We start from the raw sequence: 24521 nt of genomic DNA, 5'->3' as shown, positions 1-24521 counted from the left end.
TCTGCAAGATAACCGAGATGTATTCGCATGGCAACCTGCTGATATGCCGGGAGTCCCAAGAGAACTGGCCGAGCACAAACTGAAGGTCTATCCCCAGGCGAGGCCGATTCGGCAAAAGCTACATCGTTTCACGCCCGACAAGAGAGAGGCCATTCGCGCCGAGTTAGCTCGCTTGGTCGCGGCTGGATTTATTAGAGAAGTATTACACCCCGAGTGGTTAGCCAACCCTGTTCTTGTACTAAAAAAGAATAAAGTGGATTGGCGCATGTGCGTCGACTATACTGATCTCAACAAACACTGTCCGAAGGATCCCTTCGGGCTCCCAAGGATAGATCAGGTGGTGGACTCCAACGCTGAATGTTCTGTGCTGTCTTTCTTAGATTGCTATTCCGGGTATCATCAGATTAGTTTGGCGAAGGAAGACGAGGAAAAAACGGCGTTCATCACTCCGTTTGGTGCTTTCTGTTATACCTCCATGTCGTTCGGCCTCAAAAACGCTGGAGCGACTTATCAGAGAGCCATTCAAACATGCTTAGCCGATCACTGGGGCAAGCGTGTGGAGGCCTACGTAGATGATGTGGTAATCAAAATGGAGAATTCGGAAAACTTCATCGAAGACTTACAGCTGGTTTTCAACAGCCTCAGACGATATAGATGGAAGCTTAATCCCGAAAAATGTGTTTTCGGGGTACCAGCAGGAAAGTTGCTCGGGTTTATCGTCAGCCACCGAGGAATTGAGGCTAATCCAGATAAAATTGAAGCTATCATGAAGATGGAAGCTCCTCGATCACAAAAGAAGGTTCAGCGACTTACTGGATGTATGGCAGCTCTGAGCAGATTTATATCCAGGCTGGGGGAAAAAGGTTTGCCATTTTACAAGCTACTCAAGAAGGTGGATAAGTTTCAATGGACTTCAGAAGCACAAGAAGCTCTAGATGCACTGAAAAAATTCTTGACAACACCACCAGTACTGAAGCCACCCCGGCGAGCTACGTCAACTCAACCAGCTGAAGATTTGCTACTGTATATCTCTTGCACGACTCACGTGGTAAGCACCGCGTTGATAGTCGAGCGAGTAGAAGAAGGACACGCCTATCCAGTACAACATCCTGTTTACTTCATCAGTAAAGTTCTAGGCCCCTCAAAGAAAAAGTATCCTCAAGTTCAGAAGCTATTATACGCAGTACTTCTAACTGCCCGCAAGCTGCGTCACTACTTTGATGACCACAAAGTCATAGTAGTCACTAGTTTTCCAATAGGGGATATTCTTCACAACAAGGAAGCCATTGGCCGAATAGCCAAGTGGGCTTGCGAGCTGGGATCTCATGACATCGAGTTCCGACCTCGCAATGCCATCAAAACTCAAGCACTGGTTGATTTCGTATCAGAGTGGACTGAACAGCAAGTACCAGATAACCCAGAGACTGCAGAAGTATGGCGAATGTATTTTGATGGCTCGCTGAAGCTGCAGGGAGCAGGAGCAGGGATTCTCTTCACCGCACCTGGAGGCGAACACCTCAAGTACGCCCTCTAGTTGCTATTTCCGGCCTCCAACAATGCAGCCGAGTATGAAGCTCTGATCCATGGATTGAACATCGCCATATCATTGGGCGTCAAGAGATTGATGGTATACGGAGACTCTCTGGTAGTCATCAGCCAGATAAACAAGGAGTGGGATTGTTCAAGCGATTCAATGGGAAAATACTACGCTGCCGTCCGAAAGCTGGAAGATAAATTCGAGGGTCTGGAATTTCATCATGTAGAAAGAGATCGGAACACAGCAGCCGATGTACTGTCCAAGCTAGGATCCAGTCGAACTCAGGTCCCACCCGGAGTCTTTGTGCAAGAAATTCTACAGCCGAGTATCTCAATGGATCAAACAGAAGAGTGCAACATCATAGATCAACCCGAGTCAGACTCTGATGACTGGAGAAGGCCGGTCATTAAGTATATAAAGAATGAAGAAGAACCAGACGACAAGAATTCGGAAGAGCGCATTGCCAGACAGTCGGCTCACTATACACTCATTGGGGAGACATTATACAGAAGGGGTGCATCAGGCGTCCTCATGAAGTGCATTCTCCCGTCCACTGGGAAGCAACTTCTGGAGGAGGTCCATGTTGGGCAATGTGGAATACATGCAGCCTCCAGAACACTAGTCGGGAAGGTCTTCAGGTCAGGATTCTATTGGCCAACAGCGAAGAACGATGCAGCCGAGTTAGTTCAGAGGTGCGAAGCTTGCCAATACTTGTCAAAGAAACAACACATGCCAGCACAGCAACTGCAGACCATACCAGTAACTTGGCCTTTCACATGCTGAGGACTGGATATGATTGGACCTTTCAAGAAAGCTCAAGGGGGATACACTCATGTATTGGTGGCGATCGACAAATTCACTAAATGGATAGAGTTCAAGCCCATTGCTTCTTTAACCTCTGCTAAGGCTGTGGAATTCATACAAGACATAATATTCAGATTTGGGATACCAAACAGCATCATAACTGACTTAGGATCCAACTTCACAAGTTCAGAATTCTTCGACTTCTGCGAGCAAAAGAGCATTCAGATCAAGTATGCATCTGTAGCACATCCAAGAGCCAACGGGTAGGTTAAGCGAGCCAACGGGATGATATTGGAGGCACTCAGGAAAAAGGTCTTCGATAAGAATGAAAAATTCGCAGGAAAGTGGATAAGGGAATTGCCCTATGTCGTTTGGAGCCTAAGAACCCAACCTAGCCGAGCCCTGCATGGAAACACTCCTTTCTTCATGGTCTATGGGTCGGAGGCAGTGCTACCCGCCGATCTCAAGTTTGGGGCGCCAAGGTTGATCTTCGAAAGCATAGCAGAAGCTGAGGCCACCAGGCTGGAGGACATTGATGTACTTGAAGAAGAACGGCTAAACGCGGTAATCCAATCAGCACGGTACCAGCAGACTCTAAGGCGCTATCACGACAAGGCTATGCAACAACGATCCTTCTCAGTAGGAGATCTCGTCCTCCGCCGAATTCTAACGGGGGAGGGACGGCACAAGTTATCGCCCTTATGGGAAGGACCCTTCATGGTAGCGGAAGTCACTCGGCCCGGATCGTATCGTCTCACTCAGATGGATGGCACAGAAGTTGGGAACTCCTGGAACATAGAACACCTCAGAAAGTTTTATCCCTAACTGTGTTTCAAAAACTGCTGGGACGACGATGTACTCTGTAAAGTGGAAATATGTCATCAATAAAACAGAGGTTTCAAAGATACTCAGTTTGTTTACGATTGACATACTCACGCTTACTTAACTCGGGGTGACCACTATGCCCTACTAACGGAGCAATCGACTTAAGTCGGCAACGACTTAAGGCGGTGCAACATGCTCACGCTTACTTAACTCAGGGTGACCACAATGCCCTACTAACGGAGCAATCGACTTAAGTCGGCAACGACTTAAGGCGGTGCAACATGCTCACGCTTACTTAATTCGGGGTGACCACTATGCCCTACTAACGGAGCAATCGACTTAAGTCGGCAACGACTTAAGGCGGTGCAACATGCTCACGCTTACTTAATTCGGGGTGACCACTATGCCCTACTAATAGAGCAATCGACTTAAGTCGGCAACGACTTAAGGCGGTGCAACATGCTCACGCTTACTTAACTCAGGGTGACCACTATGCCCTACTAATGGAGCAATCGGCTAAAGTCAGTGGCAACTTAAGCCGGTGCGACATGCTCATGTCTATGCAATTTAGGGTGACCACTACGCCCTATTAACAAAAATAATCCACTTAAGTCAGCAAGCGACTTAAGGCGATCTGACGTAATTATGATTACTCATACAGAGATGACTTCTAAATCCCGCAAACAAATTCCATAATCATCGTGCGTCATTACACTACTGCAAATTTACGAACTGATGAATTCTGAAACAATAAGAGAGTAATTATATCATTCGAATGCTGAACTGATGTCCTCTAACAAATACTCGATCATGCTAACCGCGCGCTCAAAGCACGCAAAATGTTTCTCTATTTCACAATGTCTTTCTCAGGAGCGACCGACGAAGAAGGGCGACTCGAGGAATCAGGGGCAGCATTCACATCAGCCCTTATGTCTTCAGGAACAACCACACCGGGTCTCCTCATCAAGATTCGCCCCGCCCGAATAGCCTTGTCCATGGCTCTGTCGCGCTGGGCTCTGAGAGTAACAGAAGTTTCTTCGGCAGCCTTAGCAGCCAGTCGAGCAGTTTCTAACTCCTGGACAATAGATTTTTTGGAAGATCGGAGTTCTTTGATGGTAGCATCCTTTGTTGATATCAACTGCTTGAGGCGGGTCACTTCGTCCGCGGATTCTTGCAACTTACAGCGTTGATTGTCCAATTCCTCCATTGTAAAGCGGTGACTCCTCTCCAAGATGGTCAGCGAGTTGCTAGAATCGCGATACAATCTGTCAAGACTGTCACGAGAGGCAGCGAGGATACGCTTTTCTTCCTGCGAGCAAAAATCAACTCCTTCAAAAACCAAGCAAGTAATAGGAACACGGCAAGGCAAAGCACAGTTTTGTAAATTACCTTTTCAGAATCGAGCTGAGCATGAAGAGAAGAACTCAGTGCATTGGCGTCATCCAAGGCAGCAGAGACTTGACCCAGTTCAGTTTGGCTCTGAGAGTACTTCTCCTCGAAGTCAGCACACCGCTGGACCAATTCAGCCTGATCTCGGGAATGTTTTTCCTCAAGAATTGAAATCTGCCGAGTCATTCCTAGCAAGAGATAATCAAACAAAACGGGGTCAGAAGGTAAAGCAGTCCACAGCGAAGGCAAAGAGAAGCAAAAAGGCACTAACCAGCGTTGGTTGCCTCCAATTCAGAGACGCGATGTTGAAGTGACACTGGATTCCAACATGCAAGAGACGAAGCTACTTCTGGGACAGAAGCACCCTGTAGCCTCAGCTAGCTAGCCATCCCATCCACCAAAGCCTGATGAGGAAAACAGACGAGTGTAATGACAGCAGTTCATACAATGTGAAAATCAAGCTAAAATACATCACTGTACCTGGAGGTTGGAAAAGAACGAAGGGATCCCCAAATCAGGAGAGATCAGTTGATAACCAGGCGTAAGGCCATCACCCGAAGCAGCTTGCAAGGAACCAGTAGGAATCAGCTCGGTGCCTTCAACAGAGCCAAACACTCGATCAGCGGGGACGCTGCCCTCTAAAGCGACTCCCTGGTCCAAGGTTTGAGCTACCACCATACAGCCAGAGTGTGGAGGAGATCCCGCATGAACGTCCATGGAAGTACAGGAAGGAGACCCTGCTTGGGCACCCTCGGGGGCTGGGTCATAGTTTGCACTGCCCACTTGAGCCGGATCATCCCCGGGAGCACCCTCGGGGGCTGGGCAGTGGCTTACACTCTTCACCCAAGCTAAGTCATCCCCGGCGACACCCTCGGGGTCTGGGCATGTGTCAGCACCATTCTTGAGGTCCAAGCTCTCTGCAGTAACCACCTCTAAGGTTGACGGGCCCTCAGCTACTTCCATAGGCCCAGGACGATCCAAGTCAGTCTCCCGACCCTCGAGATCGTGCTCTAAGGTCGACGAGGCACGGGATGACCTCAACCCAGCATCGGGCACGTCAGCGCAAGCCTCCATTGCACCATCATCCACTGGCTTCGATAACAAGTCCTCTGGGACCATATCCTCCAGAGTCTGATCAAAGTTGACCAGAGACAGTTCTTGCAGACCAATGAGGGCAGACAAAGCAGGAGAGGGAACTCCACTACTTTCACCACTGGCGATGAACTGCTGACTGTTTTTCCGAGTCAAAGGAATCTCATTTTCTTCCTCCTCATCATCCACATTGGCAACACAAGCAGCACCCACATTGGGATCGGCAACAGATGGGGCACCCACATTGGGATCAACAACGGATTGGGTACACCCATTGGGGTCAGCGTCGGTAAATCCAGTCGCAGGCACTTCTTCAGTAGTAGGAACTGAGGTACCAGCGTCCTGATCAAAACTGGATACTCGCCGAAGGCGTCTTCTTTTTTTCTTCTGCTCATCAGCAGAAGGATCAGGCTGATTGGTTCGGCAAGGGCGCCTCGGGCGAGTACTGACAGGCTTCTGAACATCCAAAGTCGTATCAGCCTCTGGGAGGGGCGCCACTACCAACGTCCCAGCAGGAGCAGCGTCGGATGAATCCTCAGCTAGCAAATCAAGCATAGCACTTATCTCTGCGTCACTAGGGTTCAGGGGAACCTCAAAATGAACCTGCCGTTCGTCATCAGGAATCTCCCCAAGCGAGGCAACCAAAGCACTAACTTCTTCAGCAGAGGGTCGCACTCTAAGGCCCAAATTGCCATCAGTAATGGGTGGATTCGACACGAAAAGGGTGAAGGCTTTGGGAGGAGGCAAGTTCCAGGCCGAGTACGCCACTGGAGCACCAGCATTTGACACTTTGCCCCTGAGGATCATTTCAAGTCGGCTCACCAAGTCTGCAGAAGGAATTCTCCTGTTGGTAACCCGAGTTGAGTCGGCTATCCCTCGATACAGATAAGCTGGATAGGCCCTGTCTTTCAGTGGCTGAATATTCTTGAAAACAAAATCAGTAACCACAGCTTCAGCAGTCAGACCCCTCTCTTTCAGCAGTCCAACTTCAGCTAGCAACACACCCGCCTCAACTACCTCCTGATCTGTGGGAGACTCGGTCCAGCTTGGGGTGCGAACGTCCGGCTGTCTTCCCGACCGGGAGGGGAGAGAATTCCCATAATTCTCAACTATGAACCACTCTAGGCGCCATCCCTTAATACTGTCCTTGAGGGGGATCTCGAGATATTCAGTTTTCCTCCCGCGGTGCATCTCCAAGCTGGCACCCCCGACCAACTGATGTTGTCCCCCGGCCATCCCAGGGCGACAATGATACAAGTATTTCCACAAACCGAAATGTGGCAGCACGCCAAGAAAGGCCTCGCATAAATGAACGAAAATGGAGATTTGCAGAATTGAATTGGGGATCAAATGGGTCAAGTTAATATGGTAGAAATCAAGGATGCCGCGGAAAAAGGGAGAGATGGGAAGGCCAAGGCCGCGGAGAAGGAAAGGGGCGTAAACAACGGACTCATGGGTATCCTCTGTCGGAACAGTAAACCCATGGCAAATCCGCCAAGAACAGAGTTCTCGCGGAGGAAGAACCCCGATAGATACGAGGTGGAGAAGTTCAGTTTCAGAAATGATGGACATGTGGTTACCTGCGAAAGGCAACTGGCTGTTGGGGTCGATTGGAGGAATCACCACAGCAGACGAGCTCGAGGTCTTCCTCTTGGGTGCCATCACGATTCTACCAGCGAGCAGAGTGGGAGGCGAATGGCAGAGAGGATTCGGAAGCGGGAAAGCAAGAACTAGGGCACGGAAAGCAAAGGCGGCTAAAAGCGCAGCTCTTATGGGATATTCTCGAGCCAGATACTATTTCAAAAAGTGCCCAGTCAGCACCCAGCGTACCACGTGGTCATCCCGCAGTTATTTCCAAAAAAACCGATGCGCCACCTCATCGCTCGGCTATCATCCTCAAAGTGGCTCGCGCGGCCTGCTATCACTCGGCGTTGCCTCTACAACGCTGATATCGCGTTCAGTCGCTCGGCATTACCTCTAAAATGCTGACGTCGCTTTCCAATCACTCGGCGTTGCCTCTAAAACGCTAATACAGTGTTCAGTCGCTCGGCGTTGCCTCTAAAACGCCGACGTCGCCTTTCAGTCGCTCGGTGTTACCTCTAAAACGCTGAAGTCGCCCTCTGGCATCGTCTCAAGTCGCTCGGCATTACCTCTAAAAAATGCTGACGTCGCTTTCCAATCACTCGGCGTTGCCTCTAAAACGCTGATATAGCGTTCAATCGCTCGGCGTTGCCTCTAAAACGCCGACGTCGCCTTTCAGTCGCTCGGTGTTACCTCTAAAACGCTGAAGTCGCCCTCTGGCATCGTCTCAAGTCACTCGGCATTACCTCTAAAAAATGCTGACATCGCTTTCCAATCACTCGGCGTTGCCTCTAAAACGCTGATATAGCGTTCAGTCGCTCGGCGTTGCCTCTAAAACGCCGACGTCGCCTTTCAGTCGCTCGGTGTTACCTCTAAAACGCTGACGTCGCCCTCTGACATTGTCTCAAGTCGCTCGGCATTACCTCTAAAATGCCGACGTCGCTTCCCAATCACTCGGCGTTGCTTCTAAACACTGATACAGTCTTCAGTTGCTCGGTGTTACCTCTAAAGCGCCGACACCGTCTACAAGTTACTCGGCAGCTATTTCTGAAAGCATCAGTTTGATCCCCAAGTTATTCATCTACTGTCTCAAAGGAATCAGCTTCACAAACAAGCAAGACAAGTTATCAAGGAGAAGCCAACGTCATTCTTTCATTAAAAGGGAAGATAACAAACTTACAAATCAACTCTTTATGAGTCGATACTTCCCTACTACTACTACTACATTACATTACTGCTACTACTACTACACTACGCTATACTACTCTAAATTACTACTACATTATTCTAACTATACTATACTAATATCTAAAAGACCAGTGGCATCTAGCCACTGGCCCTGTTGCTGCCGCCGCCGCTGCCGCCTCTGGTGCTGCCCCTGCTGCTGCCGCCCCGGTTGCTGCCCCTGCTGCCGCCGCCGTCATCGTCCTTGCTGCCGCCGCCGCCATCCCTGCCGCTGCCGTCGCCGTCACCATCGCCACCGTCGTCGTCGTCGTCGTCGTCGTCATCGTCCTCGTCCTCGCCGCAACCGTCCGAGTCCTCCTCATCCGAGGAGTACTCCGACTCATCCGAGCCCTCGAGCCCGGAACGCTCGACGGCCCGGATGTACGTCCAGACCTCCGCCGCAAGCCCCTGGGAGTCGTCTGAGTCGTCAGACGACTCATGCAGGGGGATGGGAGCCGGAGACCCCTCAGACTCAGAGGAGAACTCCTCCTCTGAGTACTCCGAGTCACCAAACTCCTCCGATGGAGGAGTTGGCTCACGCTTGCGCTTGTTGTTCTTGCCCATGGTGGAAGCAGACGGGAGAGAAGAAAGGGAAGCAACAGAGAACAGCGAGAGATGTGAAAAAGCCAGAGAGACAACGGCGTTATTTATAGAAGAAGGCAACCGCTCACCTCCAACCGCGGTCACTGAACAGTCGCAAAGCATTTAATAAGCACTTCAACCCGTCTGAAGACACGTCAGGCGACTGACGCCGTTTCACGCAACACTACACCCATTGGGACTCTAGTCAACAGCGTGGAGGATATGATTACACTCGCCGTCACATCACATTACTACTCAGAAGCAGCCAGCTAAAACACTCAGCGTACCAAGCCGTCCCTTGCCCACACCCATTGGGGGGGCGCCCAGGAATTATCAGTATATTTTTCAAAACGGTCACATCTGTGCAGGGCACGCAGTGAATACCTCAAGACAAAAGTGAGATATCAGTAAGGATCGGAGGAAAGCCAAATATAGCCAACGAAGTACAAAATATGGCCGACAGAAGCGACGTGAAGACTAGACAGAGAACGTCCATCAAACGTCCAATCAGTCGCAGAGCAAATAAATTGCACTACCTAGCAAGATATGGATGGATTGCGAACTCGGCTACTAAAGACAAAATATATGCTGACCTCTGAAGCAAAATATTGATGACATAATGCTGACCTCCAAAGCATAATGCGAATAGCTTCATGCCAATTTCTACAAACAGAAAGGATAATTTTCAGCAAAGAGACACGAAAGGAAGACCTTCGAATGGATTATCCTCAAAAATCCATTTGAAGGTCGGGGGCTACACCCATTGGGTGCACCTCCGGTGCACCCCATGGATTATCATTCCAAGCCAAGATAGTGCCGACTTCTAAGGCGTGGGACAAGATTAAAAGGCCAACCCTCAACCAAAACGCAGGAGCACAAATGGAAATAATTTCTGGGGAAGACCTTCGAGCTGATTATTTTCTAAAAATCTACTCGAAGCTCGGGGGCTACACCCATTGGGTGCACCTTCGGTGCACCCAATGAAGTTCAGAATCCTACAAATTGAAATGCCGATCTCTAAGGCACAAGCACGAAACTAAGCTTCGGTCAACGAGTGATCGAAGCAGGAGAAGACAACAGGAAGTCATTTTCTTCAAATCACCTGCAAGCTGGACCTGGGATCCTTGGGCTGATTACCTCTAAATTAACCCAAAGATCGGGGGCTTGTGGGGGATAGATATCCCCCGGGTCCACTAAAGAGTAAAAGACCTCACGAAAGGCCCAAGGGCCTAATAAATCATAAGGCCATTCTTTCGTGGGCCTGGGGAGAGACAACCAGCAGAGCAGATCGACATGAGGCCGGATTGATGTAAACCCGGACGACCCACAACGTCGAGCGAGTGACCACAACAGAGATCCGACTTTCCCACGCTGGAGCCCCCATGCAACGGAGCCATGCGAGGATAAGTCGGCAGGGTTACATGGAGATAAACTCAAGAAGTTCACTATCTTTTAGCTACTCGTTGTTATCATATCCACATGTATTGCCCCACGGTCGAGTATATAAGGCCTAGGGGGCACCCCTTCAGAACGATCGACCCTATTACTTAGCCACCCGCGTCAACTCTCTGCACTCAGAGAGCTCTCTTGTAACCTTGTCCACCGAGCATACTCACCAGGACGTAGGGTGTTATGCATCTCTAAGCGGCCCGAACCTGTAAACCTTGTCCACTGTCCCTCGTGCAATCGGCACGAACCATTTTGCTACAGTTGTCGACACCGTCCTACTCCTAAAAACACCTTGAGGGGCAACCCCGGGTGTGCGGTCGGACCCAAAACACCGACAGCGGGCGCGAGCAGGAGACACGGGCGTGGCTCGGCGCGACGCGGGGCGCGCGGGGTCGGGCGCTGGGCGTGCTCTGGCACGCTCAGAGCACGTCGAACACGTGGAAGTGTTTTTCTGCCCTCGTTCAACAGCTCGCCGAGATCGCAAGCGTGCGAATCTTGGCAAAAATCCGGCGCAGGCCTCCTCCTAGCACCTAGGGTTGTCTCTTGTATGTGAGTTCCCATGGCAGATATGCCCTAGGTAGGGAGATTTGCGGACGCCAAATCTGGCTTGTCCCTCTGTCCACCTCACGACAAAAACCATGCCAAATCTTGTCAAACTTCTTGGGCTCGGTTTCAAACTTTTCCAGTGGGTGCCTTAGGTGGTATGACACATTTTTGGTATACAACTCAAGTGGTTTTGGTGCCATTTACTAAGTGAACACGATGGATCTTTAGATTAGGTTCAAAATTTAACTTAGAAAGAATTAGAGAGCTCTAGTGTGCTCTCTCCTTAAGGGGGAAATTTGGGGTCTTCAAGGGGCCTTTTTGCAATGTTCCCACCCTGCATTTGCTAGGTTACAAGGTTACTAAAAGTTGTTTAAGAACTAAGATCATGCTTTGGCAATTTGGTTGACTGTTGGAACTTGCTCACTGGTGCAAGTTGATCCAACGGGGGGGGGGGGGGGGGGGGGGTAGCAACGTAAACAAGGTTTTCGCACGAGATGGCAATAGCTCTTTTAATCTAGCCTCTCAAGGGCACTGTGCGGGGGTATTTATAGGTATCCGGGTGCCCAGCGTCCCGTGTTAAGGACGCATGTGCCCTCAGACACCTAGGTTATCCCCGGAATATTCCCATAAAGTGGGGTTACATACCGTAATTACAGGGAGGCCTTTACAAATTAAGCTCGTAACGCGCAACGGCCACGCAGGGCCTGTTACAAATGGCCGGATCCCACGCGGGCCTCCATTCTGGACGAGGTCGCAGGATGAGACGACCTCGTCACAGGTCTTTGTCCGGCGGCGTATGAGACGAAGGGTAAGTCTGCCCGTTGTCTTGTCACCGTTGGTGAACGAGTACGGCGAAGGCCTCGAGCGAAGGGTGGCGTCTTCGCCTTCGCCCCAACATTTGCCCTCCGAGGGACCAGTTCGACTAAGTCACCTGGTGCCGAAGACGTCGCTAGATGGCGGGGACGCTGCCCTCGCTCGAAATGGTTCCGCGGGGGTTTTTGACATGACCGTTGATTGACGTCGTACTATTGGATTGCGGGTTTCCCGAAGCGCCCCGCCCTGTGTATAAAAGGGGACGGGGGGCGGCGTGTTTTGAACTTTATCTTTCCGCGCTCCGCGAAAACCCTAACCGCCTTCTCAAACCTCTTGCTGCTCGTCTGTCCTCCTTGCTCTTGTTCGCCGGAGATCTGGCCCGTGTGAAGCAGACCGCCCGCCGCCGCCGGCGGTACGTAGCGATGCCGACCTCTTCTTCTTCTGCTGCCGCTGCGCCGCCGGCCGACGTGTCGTCTGAGGAGACGCTGAGCACTGTGGCGGCGGAGGAGTTGCGTGTCGGCGACACGGTGGATTTCGGTGTGTCACGGATGTCCTCGGTCCGCGTGCAAGATATGCAGCAGCTTGGTTACTTTGGCGGCGGAGTCGCTCGTGTCCCGGGGACGGAGGAGGTCCCCGAGCTAGAAGGCGAGTTGGTTGTCTTCGAGGCGTTCTTTGCCGCTGGTCTTCGCCTGCCTGCGCACCGATTCGTGGGAGTAGTCCTGCGCAGATTTAACGTCCAGATCCACTAGCTGACTCCGAATGTCGTGGTGGCTTTGTCGAAATATGTCTGGGCGACGACTTCGTACGGCGGATAGCCATCGGTCGAAGTCTTCGCGAAGTACTATTGCCTGCACTGGCAGAAAAGGATGATCGGAAATAAGGTTGCTCAGTTTGGGTCCTGTACATTTACGCCGAAGACCGGCAAGACCTCGATGGAGGTAGTTGAGTTGGTTCCTTGCGCCCGCAATAAATGGGGCAACTGGCATGAGTTCTGGTTCTATGTTGCGGAGGGCACGGTCGAAGACCATCCGGGGCTCCCCGTGGCCGAGATGTGCTTGCATTATTACTCAGCATACCCGCAGTTTGAAGTGGCGGAGGAGGACACAAACGAAGGGGCCCTTCGGTGCGCGGCCGGCCTGAGCAGCAGGCACGATTTGGTTGAGGAGTTTGTGGCGTATGGGGTGTGGCCCTTGGCGCATGGCTGGGTGTTGGGCGAAGTATGCCCTCGCCAGATGTCTTCCCGTAGTGGGATGCTGGTGCGAAGTCCCGCCTTCGCACTAGATTTGCATAGCCGCGATCCCGCCGCGTTCGTGCGTGAAGCGGGGGATGGGGCGGTGCGGATTGTTGGTCGGTATGTGCCGAAGACGGAGGGCCAGCATAGCTGGGATATACGCGGGTCCAACGATTGCTTGAACAGGGTCTTCGAGTTGAACCGTCTGCCGTATGGCGGTTATCCCGGGCAAGACGATGTGGATCGTCGCAGGAAGAAGCCGGCGGTAGAGACTGGAGACGACCCCGCGCCGGCGGCCGCCCCATTCTCTAAGAAGAGGAAGCTAGGTACTGCTACGGGGGGGACTGGGGGTTTCCGATGGTTTTGCTAGGGAATTGATGAGGACATGCGCGGCCCCCGGGGGAAGAATGTCTTCGCCCGAGCTCCGAGAGTCTTCGGCACGGATGCTGAGGGTTACCGAGGGTTGGTGGCCTAAGAATGTTCCTATCCCCCGTGTGGCCGGCGAAGACTTTTTTACATCTCGTATGGTTCGTGATTGGAGAGTGTTTCCTTATGGGCGGAATATTGTTGCTGTTGTGTCGGTAGTGATGGACAAGGACCGTCAGGGAGCTACGCAGAAGCGCCAGGCGGTCGTCAGGCTGCCTGAGGCCAGGCCGAAGAGGTCGCGTGGGATTGCGAAGGCTGCTGCCCCCGGCGGAAGCCAGCCGACGCTGGCGGCGAAGTCGGCCGCCCCTGGGTCCAGCAGGGTGCCGGAGGCTGCGAAGGCGGCCGCCACCGGCGGTACCAAGTCTGTCCCGGCGGGAGCCGTGAAGGCCCGAGAGTTGCCTCCACCGGGCAAGCGCGTCGCCGACTTCGCCACCGATATTAGCGTGGATGATTATTTTGTTGGTAAGTCGTTAGCTCGTTTATGTGTTTTTTTATCTGTTTATACGTTGCAGGGTCGGGCGAAGGCCAACTTGTTGTTGTTCAGCCCGCCGTGGCGACCGCGGCGGCTGCCGTGGTGCCTAGGGCGAAGGGTAGTGCTCTTAGTGCCGGTGGTGAGATTCCGGCACTCACTGCCGTCAGGGACGAGGCGGGCGCTGTGTCCCGCCGGCTGAAGGAGGCATTAAGTCAGGTAAGTTGAGCTAGACTTCTGTTTTTACCAGCTTCGTTGGGGCTGTGGTCTTATGTGTGTCTTGTAGGCGGCTGACTTCGCGGACCGCGCGGCGTCGGGGGCCCTTACGGCAGTTGTGTCTACCGAAGTCGAGAGACTTCGGGCGCAACATGCTGACGCCGTCCAGGAAAAGTCGGCCACCGACAGCAAGTGCCGCAAGTTGGCGGATAAGGTGGCCGCGCTGGAGGTTGAGAGGACTGACCTCCGACGCCAACTGGTGGAGGAGAGGAAGGAGGCTAATGAGGCCCTCGCCAAGGCGCAGTCTACGCAGGCAGAGGCCAATTTGGCACGGGCGGAGGGCAGTCTTGCCAGACAGCGCGCCGAGGAATTAGAGGAGCGATTCAACGCTCAGTAGACCCGTGTGGAGAGGGCCGAGGCTTCGACGCGCTCGGAGGCCGAGCGAACACGCAAACAGCTTATGGACTCATACCACGAGCTGGGCGCGCAGACCGCTGACTTCGAAGTGCCAGACCGAGAGCCTGGACTTCGCTGCCTCGAGTGGCTGCAGGAGGAGTTGCTGGCGCTCCCCGCCATCGTGGAGGGGTTTATGTCCTATACCTCCCTGGTCACCTGCGAAGGGGCGATGAACGCGTTGTCCCGCGAAGGGTGCCAGCACTATGAGGTCTTCGACCAAGCTGATGAGGATTTTGAGCGCGATATTTACAAGGTTGAGGACCCTGAGGTGAAGGAATCCACGGGAGCCCTCTTCGACCGGATGTGGGGCCCTCACGGTCGGGAGGTGGTCAGGGAGCGGTCCGAGACGGCGAGGGGTCAGGTAATGTTTGACTTTTATTCGGTGTTGTTGAATGTGGGTTATATGTGGGTTTGCTGAATCTGTGTGCTGTGTTTCAGGCGGCGTGTAACGAGAAGGTGGAGGACCTCGGGGCTTTGAACTGTAACACCCCAGGTGTTACCTTGGCTAGAACCCACCTTGATACTAAAGGCTATAATCACATGTGGAAGAACTTAAGGGACAAAAGCATGAGGGCCTTGGAAAGCTAGATGTTAACCAAGGATTTTGAGTAACCAAAAGCATTACTCTAATCCTTGCACACTTACTACCTTGGATGAGAGGGGAGAAGAACCCTAGACCTCTCTTAAACCCTATCTCCCAAAACCCTAGGTAAGAGGGGAAAGAGAGTGAACAAGTGTGCAAAGCATGAGTAATTTTTACCCAAACCTTAACTAACCTTGTAACCATCAATTAGGGGAGGGAAATATTGCAAAAAGACCCCTGGAGAAACCCCAATTCAAATCTCCAAGTGGAGAGAGAGCTAGAGCTCTCCATTTCCCTCTAAGTCAAATTCTAACCCTAATCCAAAGACCAGCCGTGTTCACCTTAAAGATGGCGCCAAAACCACTTAGGTTCTATACCAAAAATGTGGTATACCACCTAAGGCACCCCCTGGAAAAAGTGGAGACCGAGACTTGGACGTTTGACAGGATTTGGCATCAGTTTTGTCGCGGTGTGGGCAGTGAGACAAGCAAGATTTGGCGCCCGTCTATCTCCTGATCTAGGGCGTATCCTCCATTGGAACTCACACATGTGAGATAGCCCTAGGTGCCAGGAAGAGGCCTGCGCCGGATTCATGGCAAGATTCGCACGTTTGCGATCTCTGGAGACGTTTGAACAATGGAAGAAACACACCTCCACGTGTTCGACGCTTCCTGCCCGCGCCAGAGCACGCTCGCGCGCGCCCCCGCATGGCCAGCGCCGCGCCCGAGCCAAGCCAGCGCCATGGCCCGCGCCCGCGCCTATAAAACCCTCCCAGACTTCGATTGTACCCTTCCGCGCACCCTCAAACCTCACCGGAGTCTAGCTCGCCGCCGTTTGCCCGTGCACAGCGTGTCCGCGGCCGCCCAATCCCTCTGCCACCGTAGACCGGCCCGTAGAGCCATTCCCAACCCCATCCAGCTCTCGGAGAAGACTGTGCACACCTCCGTGAAGCTCCCCGAGCAAGGAATCAGAGTTTGCTTCGCCGGAGAGGCCAGTCCACGCTCGCCGGAGCTCTCAACCCCGCCGGAGTACGTGGACCGGGTAATCCGCTCAACCATCCTTCGATTCCTTGTGCACACGGTCGCTACGTTACCCCGTGAAGCTCACTGTGCCCTCGGATTGAACCAGTTCGCCGTGGTTTGGATCAAGGTATGGATATCAAGGTAGGCAATGCATCAAGGGATTTCCAAGCAACTCCTATAAACCTAATGCACATTTCGCTAGACTTAAAGTGTGTAAAAATAATTTAAAAACACAAGGAAGGGGTTGCATGCACCGGGGATTGCCTGGAATAAACACTATGTTAGTGTTTGTTAGACGACGTCCGCTTGATGACCATCTTTTGTCTTGACATTTGTCAGATTATCCATCTTCAGGTTCGTCTGATTGACGACGACGTCTTGCGGAGATGTTCACTCACTGCATTATCCTGGGGTCGTCTTCCGCATCACATGATCAACGAACGTACCTAAATGATTTGCATAATGCACATGAATGCAGATAAACAAGAATAGTGCGAGACTAAATATTACTACATGTCCGCAAATTAAACACCTAGCAGCGAGGCGTTGTACTATTTCATACGGAAACACTAGTTATTGACATATAAATAAGTGCAATAGTCGTGCCTTCCTAGCTTAACCAAATCGAACTCAAACATCACGAACGACACAATAAGCATGAATTTTATATTTTTCTTAGCTAACACCTAATATCAAAGACTAACAATACTTAGGTTAATTAATCTAGTATACCTTGGACTTAGAATAACAATTAGTAGCTTTACAATTAGCTTTAAAATTACTATTCCATAGTCTCGTAAGTAGAGTATTATCAAAGACTGTAGATCTTTATAAGACCATAATTTTAAGGCTTAATGACTTAAAACATTATTGTAGACCCTTTATCATGAAATTCTCATATTTTAACTGAAACAGACTTGTCGCTACTATTCATTTAAATTATTCTAGTAGCAATCAACATTCATCCATGACACTCAGTCTATTACTAAATATAGAATACGATAACTACTAGATAAAATCATTGGCTTTATCTTGGGGTTTCTCGTATTTCGACTGAAATTGGTTCGCTAGCGCTACTCACTTCCAATTTATTTAGGAACGACGTCACAGAGCAGCATACCTAAAATAGTAAGAATATGGAGCTCATCCCACAGCATGCCTACTAAACACAAGAATCATCACGACTATTAAATCTAGCTAATCCAATCATCAAACTAATAATAGAAATAGCGAATCAACTCACCATATTTAACTCGAGCTGAAGTTGCAAGGTCAACGACGACGATCCAACGGACGAGGACTTAGATTTGAAGGGCGGTACGGCAAAATTATTGGAACGGCAGAGTCGTGGATGTGGTTGTTGTCGAGGCGACTGACGTCGGTAATCCACGATAAGAATGATGATGACGCGGGCCAGCACAAGAGCGTCTTCATAGCTTGGGGCTTGGCGTAGACGAGGATAGCGATCAACGATCTCAATGTGCCAGCGTGACGATTTCTATCTGATGAAGAGGATGGAAGTACGACTCGTTCGGGTTGAGGCGAGCGTGATCCAGGTACCACATCAGTACGTCGACAAATCCACGACGACACAATGAAGTGAACGTGACAATGCACGGCCCGGCGGCAAAGGGAGCACGACGGTGAGGAGCAAGGGGGCTGCTATTGCGATGACAAGGAAGGAAGCATGTCCCTGGTTTGACCAGCATCCAATGGCGTAGCACATGTATTGAGCGGCAGCGACGTGAGGGGCCAGCGGAAGTAGCCGTAGGCAAGGACGATGACCGGCTTGATACAACAAGGTCGCCCGCCACGACAACAATTGGAGGGAGACGTGGCTCATCTCCCGCATTTCCAGCGACGAGCACCCAAACAAGGTGAGGGCGTCAAGGAGGTCTAGCCGCGCAGGCAAGGCTTGGGCTGAGGGAAATCATCGATCAGGCCTAGAGGCGACCCCAAAGAGTAGCATCGGCGAGGTTGGCCAACCATGGTGAGAGGAGTGAAGGTCGACGAACACAAGCACAGGGATGCTACCGATGTTGGGGTAGAGGAGCGCGCATCCACGGGGCTGGAGGACGACGACATCCACGGCCAGGGGATGGAGCAAGGCGAATCCAGTGAAGAGTAGTGCCGGGGCGTGCGTCAACCTGGGAGCAAAGGCACAACAGTGCCACCACCATGGCCAGACGGCGAGCTCCGACGAGGGAGGAGCACGACAGAACGCAACGCATACCGGAGTTGAGGGAAGCAGGGGCGTCGAGCAGAATCCGAGCCAGGGCGCGGCACAGAGACTCGAGAGAGAGAGAGAGAGAGGGGCGCGAACAGGGAGGAATCCGAGGGGAAATCGCCATGGGAGCAGCTCGATCTGGACGAAATCCAAGCAGGGAGTTTGGGCGCGAGCTGGGGCGGTCGGGCGCTTGGACGAGGGAGGGCTCGCGGACAAGGAAGTTCCAGCAGGCAGAGGGGCACCGCGGCCATGGATAGGGCGAGCTGAGGGAGCTCGGCTAGGCGAGCTGCATCGCTGGAGCAGGACGCCGAGCAGGAAGCAGAAGGGAGCTTCGGGTGTGCCATGGCAAGGAACTGGGGTAAAGAGAAGTCCATGCGCCAGGGAAACAAGGGAGGAGGGAGCGCTCCCTGGCACACGCGCGTCCAGCGGCCAGCAGAGGAGCCAGGGCGCGGAGGGAGATGGAGAAGTGCTCGTCGGGCGGCGGCTGGAAGATGAAGGTTGGGCACGGGATGAAGAAAATCTGAGCGCGCCTGTGGGAGAAGAGGATAAGGAGCGCGCATGAAAGGATAATGCCGCTGAGAAGAAAATCTAAGCAGGAGGGCCGCCGACGAGGACACCCGCCTGCGCGCGTGGACCGGGCGATTTCGGCCATCCCAGACGTCAAGCCGTACCTCGACGTGACCGCCAGAGTCTCCCCGAGCCAACCCCACCCTTCGCCGGACCTCCCTCACCGCCGGTAAGCCGCGCCACCTTTTTCTTTCCCGCGGTTACTGTTTGCATAAGGGGAAGGACTGCGGGTGAGAGGGAGAGAAGGTCAGGGGGTTTTGTGAAATGTCAGAGACACAGGGGAATAGTGGCGCGAGGGTAGATTTGCGAAGGTTGATTTAGTTTAAACCCAGGGACCTCGGCGTAAACTATTTTTCCAGAAAACCTTTATTAAATCTGTTTTTAAATTGAACAGAAACTTTGAAAATTCATAACTTCTGTTTAATTCATCCAAATTTGGTCAAACCAATTTTGTCATGCTCTAAATAATGTATCCTACTTAAGAAAAATATAAAACCCCCTATGTACTATAGAAAACTTTAAAGCTCTGATTTAATTATAGTTTTGACCAAAAGCTTAATAATAGGGCCAAAATTAGTTGCACTATTTGACTGGGGTTAGAAAAATTTTGAGAAGTTTGTATCTACCTACTAACCCAGATAAAAATGTTAAACCTCTCTGTCCACTCCATTAAGTTAGTTTTTACCCCTTATTGTATAATATGCTTAAGGATAAGAAAAATAGAAAATGTAATTTAAATAATGAACCAGAGAGTACCTCTATTTTTGTTAGGATACTTATTTAATGTAGTTCACTGGAAAAATATATCATACCCTGGTTTAGTATAAAATAGGTAGGATACCTTTTATTTAATAAAACAAGTGAAACTTAGAAAAACTCTACAAAAATAACCCCAAGGTAAAAACACCCCCACCCTTGAGATAACTAATGTTTTATTAATGAGAACTTAGGAGAAATATGAAATCTGCTGTTTGACATTTTTCAAATAATACTGTAGTAGAAAGTGCCTTTTTGACATTAAGCTTAAGAAAATCATAACTAAATAACCACCCCTTAGTTTTCTGTGATTTTTAGCACAGAAGCCTATTGCTACTATTGGATGCCAGCAAAAATAACCTTTAGGACAAAACCCACCCCTAACTAAGAGATGTAGTGTAAAGTGGCCCATTTTGCATAACTCTTGTTATTTTTGGTTAAAGCCTAGCCTTTGTACTTTGAGCCTCAATTTCTTAAAACAAGCTAGAATAGCAAATGACAACCCACTGTAATTTTTACAGAATTTTTGGGAATTATTAAAACACTGTCGTAGTTCAAACCTACACTAGAAACCCTAAATGGAAATTAAAGCAAGGAAAATGAATAATGCAAATCAATGTCATCCTAAAACCTTTGTAATCTGTCCACTAAAATGTATCAAGGCAATACCAATCCACTATGTTATCTTCACTGAAAACCCAAGCCTAAAGAGTAATAAGCCTAACCCACTGGAAGCCCCGCATGACTAAGAAACCCTAAGTTACTTCTTAACTTAGTTCTCTTTAGCATAATATTATTAAATCCTGCATAATCATGACATACATGTTCATTGCATTTCGATAGACTGTAACCTTGCTGACGGAGAGTACATCCTCGTGCCGGAGCAAGGAGCTGCTCAGGAGGTAGCCCCGGATCCAGCACCCGAGCCTGCACCAGAGGACCTGTCTGCCACTGCTTTGGAAGGCAAGCCCCGGTTCTATGCATAACCTGTTCTATATGCTATTTTACTGCACTTAATGTTTGTAGGATTGTACTGTGCACTTAAGTGTAGGAGTTGATTGAAACCCTAGTTGCATGATCTCAGGAATCCTTTTGAGATGAATACTAGTATGATAGGACGAGTAGTTGCTTTATTTAATTAGGATCTCGGTAGAAGACGAGTGATTTTTCTAGCACTCGCGCGAGATCAGGAAATTGATTGTACCCACTTTCACACTATCATGATACTAGTTGGTGGACAACAATCCATGGGGATTGGTTGTTTACGAGATGGAAAATGAAATAAGGATTAACGTGCGGATACCTGTGTCAAGCGTTTGAACGTACTAAACACATACCGAGAAATATGGTAAATCGGTAAGCCTAGTACCTGAGTGAACCTGCCCGCAGACATATCCCCTCACGCGACCTGAGACGAGGTCTCCCATTCCGGTTATGGTGGGTACAAGTGCGGTCACTGCACGACGGCCAGTCGGGGTCAGTGGGGCATTGTACGCCAAGGCGGTGAGCCCTGATCTGTTGCCAGGGAATCGATGGGGACGGTTGATGTGTGTGGGGACGGAGTGCCCCTACATGTCGTGTGTTTAGGTTTACCTTGCAAGGATAAAAACTCGATTCGAATCGTCTGCTTCTCGCAGCTAATGAGACTGCTTGATCCATTGTACTGCATTGAGTAACAAGTGGAAATATGATGAATTGATATAAGATGTTGATTGCTAATAATGCTTGCTACTATGTATGAGTAGATAGTACACTTTTAGCCTTAAGAGAGTCACACTTAATTTTGACCAAATTAAAATCTTGACTTAGAAACTCAGCTAGTGCTTTTGGCAACCAAACCCCACAGCCAAACAGCTGCATGTCTAGAGGTAGAGGAGTAGACTCCTCACACCGGGTAAGTCTAGCTGAGTATTAGTATACTCAGCCTTGCTTGTGGCATAATTTTTACAGGTTCTCTGGAGGAAATGGTTGCTGGAGTGACTTGGCCGTCCATCTTGCCATCGGGTTGGACTGTCGAGTGGGACCCTGCCTCGACTGAGGAGGAGCATGAGGAGTGATGGGACAGGCTTCCCCATCTCTCTATTTATTTATCGTTAGTTTATTTCCGCTGCACTTCGAACAATGATGGTTACTTTTGCAAAAAAAAACTCCGATGATGATGATGATGTAATAATTTAATACTCTGACATGTATGGTTTTATGCTTTATTGTATTTGCTCTGTGACTCACCATCGAGTGAGATTGTGGTACTTGATCCTGTCAGTGGCCGTGTCGGACTAGATCCGAGGGATTGACGGGTTATTCCCATTTAAGTGTGGTCTAGCCTCTAAGGCGGGGCTTAGGCACTTAAGTTGGAATAATTTGGGCAGTTCCGCCACAGCTGGTATCGGAGCTTGTACCACCACAGAGGAATCAATAAAACATGAATACCATCCTTTTCCAAGGTAAAACTTGATAGAAACAATGTTGGATAGATAGTAGGACGAGCAGGATAGACCTAGGACGTGAAGCCTTAGGGTAATAGAAGGGTAGCTAGGTGGCTAAGTAACTAGGCCCTACAGGCCGCTTTTACAGGATGGGAGTCCTTCCTGATTCCTTTTATCTTGTGAGGTCGTTCAGGACGAGCATGCATGCATTCTTAATTAAGCAAATGGATAACTGAGTAAAGGACTTAAAAATAAGATAACAACCAACCAGGTCCCCGTGCCTTTTTACTTAACTAGAGAAAGGCTGAGTTTATTTTTCCTTGTTCTTTTTTATAATTCTTTTTCTTCTACTTACGCTTAACCGTACACAGATGACTTCCCACGGATCCTCCGATGACGGAAATGCACTGACCCACACTGACGGACTTGCACGAGAGGGCTTTCCCCGCATTTTGTGGGAGGTACTTCAGGGGGCCGGATACACGACACCCCCTCAGTACGCGGTGCAGCAGTTCGAGAAGCACCGAGTGCCTCGCTGTAGAGTGAGGATGACTTTGGAGCCTCATCCCCTGCAGCCAGGCTGGCGCTCTTTGGACTCCGAGTCTTTCGGATACCGAGCAGAGGACACGATCGAGGCGATCGCTCTGCATGGATTGACTACTTTCTGCGGATTCCATCCTTTAGAGCTGGCTACCCACCCCATTGGCTTGTTCCCCGCCGAGAGGGAGGACGACCCAATGTGGAAGGATCGGGTGGAGCATGCCAAGGATATATGGGCCATCTACCCAGGGCAGACTGCGCACTTGACCGTACGGTGCATGAATGCTCTGTACCGTCTGTAGGTGAGGCGATGTCCCATCTGATGGCACTGCTGGAGGCAACAAAGATTATGTTGGACAACAGAGAGGAGCTCGTGGTTGATTTGTCCCAAGAAATGGTGGAGAAGGACTTGCAGGTGGAGCAGCTATCCACGGATATCCAAGAATTGGAGGAGCTAGTGGGCACCAGGGAGAACACCATCGAGGTTCTAGAGGATCAGCTCATTAACACTCAGCAGCAGCTCGCTGAGGCTAACGAGCACCTGGACATGCATCACCAGGAGATCCAGGACCAGGAGGCCAACGAGGACGTCGACATCGAGGGAGGAGATGAGCCTGCCTCCAGTGTGGACACTGCTGGCTAGGGAAGACCACCTTCCCTCGAGTCGAGTGTTGCTTCGTTCGCTCACTAGGTGTTCGGGATAGGGTTAGAAGTGGAATGGTCAGACTCCTCGCAGATAGCTTAGCTTTTGCACCCTTGGGGTACTAGGCTAGATAGAGTTGAGTCATTTTGGGACAAATTGATGTAATCGTGCTAAACTCTCTTGGGAGCTTGTTTGATGGATGCTGTCATCAGTTTAAATTTGGAAGGAAGAATTTGTGCCTTTTAAAATCCTTTTGTTGAAGTCGGAGTCTATCATGTTGTTTTTAACTTTTTCTCCGCGATAAAATCTTGAACTTGGAAATAAGGTGTTAAGTATGTGGTTTTTCAGATGGCCGGGAGGCAGCGTCGTGGCCAGAATGAGCACGTTCCTCCACCGCCACCGCCTCCCACTCTGCAGGAGCTCATGGCTCAGCAGAATGAGATCTTGAGACAACTGGCTCAGCGTCAGCCACCACCTCAGCACTATGGTGGTGGAGACCATCAGCGTCACCCCGCGACGGCTACCTATCAGGAGTTCCTCAGCACCCAGCCTCCATTGTTCACAAGGGCAGAGGACCCGCTTGATGCAGATGTGTGGCTGCGAGTGGTGGAATCCAAATTCCCACTGCTCCATGGAGCTTGCTCAGAGGTCACCAAAGTCAGGTTTGCCACCCAGCAGCTTCGCGGACCCGCAAGGACTTGGTGGGATCATTTTCTTGCTATGCAGCCAGAGGACCGAGAGGTGGAGTGGAGGGAGTTCAAGGCAGCTTTCAGAGGACACCATATACCAGCCGGGATCATGGACCGGAAGCTCAATGAGTTTTTGGCACTCACTCAGGGCAACAGGACAGTGTTGCAGTATGCCCAGGCCTTTAATGACTTGTGCCAGTATGCTGGGTATCATGCAGATACAGATGAGAAGAAGAGAGACAGGTTCAGGAGGGGGCTCGGCACTAAGCTCCGTGACCGTCTCAACACCGTCAGGGCCAACAGTTACAATGAGTTGGTCAACATGGCTATCTCCCAAGAGGACTGCATTACAGCTAGGCAGGCAGAGAAGAAGAGGAAGACCCCTGTGGCAGGACCCTCAGCTCAGCCACAACGCTTCAGGATTGTGT

The 24521-nt window shown here is 50.6% G+C and overlaps 1 pseudogene; it reads right to left on the bottom strand.

Moving 5' to 3' along the window:
* Positions 1-17218: 17218 nt before the first annotated feature.
* On the bottom strand, positions 17219-19009 carry LOC109940328 (uncharacterized; annotated as a pseudogene).
* Positions 19010-24521: the final 5512 nt, after the last annotated feature.

This window comes from Zea mays, chromosome 6 (assembly GCF_902167145.1).
Source record: "Zea mays cultivar B73 chromosome 6, Zm-B73-REFERENCE-NAM-5.0, whole genome shotgun sequence".
Taxonomy (NCBI): Eukaryota; Viridiplantae; Streptophyta; class Magnoliopsida; order Poales; family Poaceae; genus Zea; species Zea mays.
This window is presented reverse-complemented; position numbering and strand designations above follow the sequence as displayed.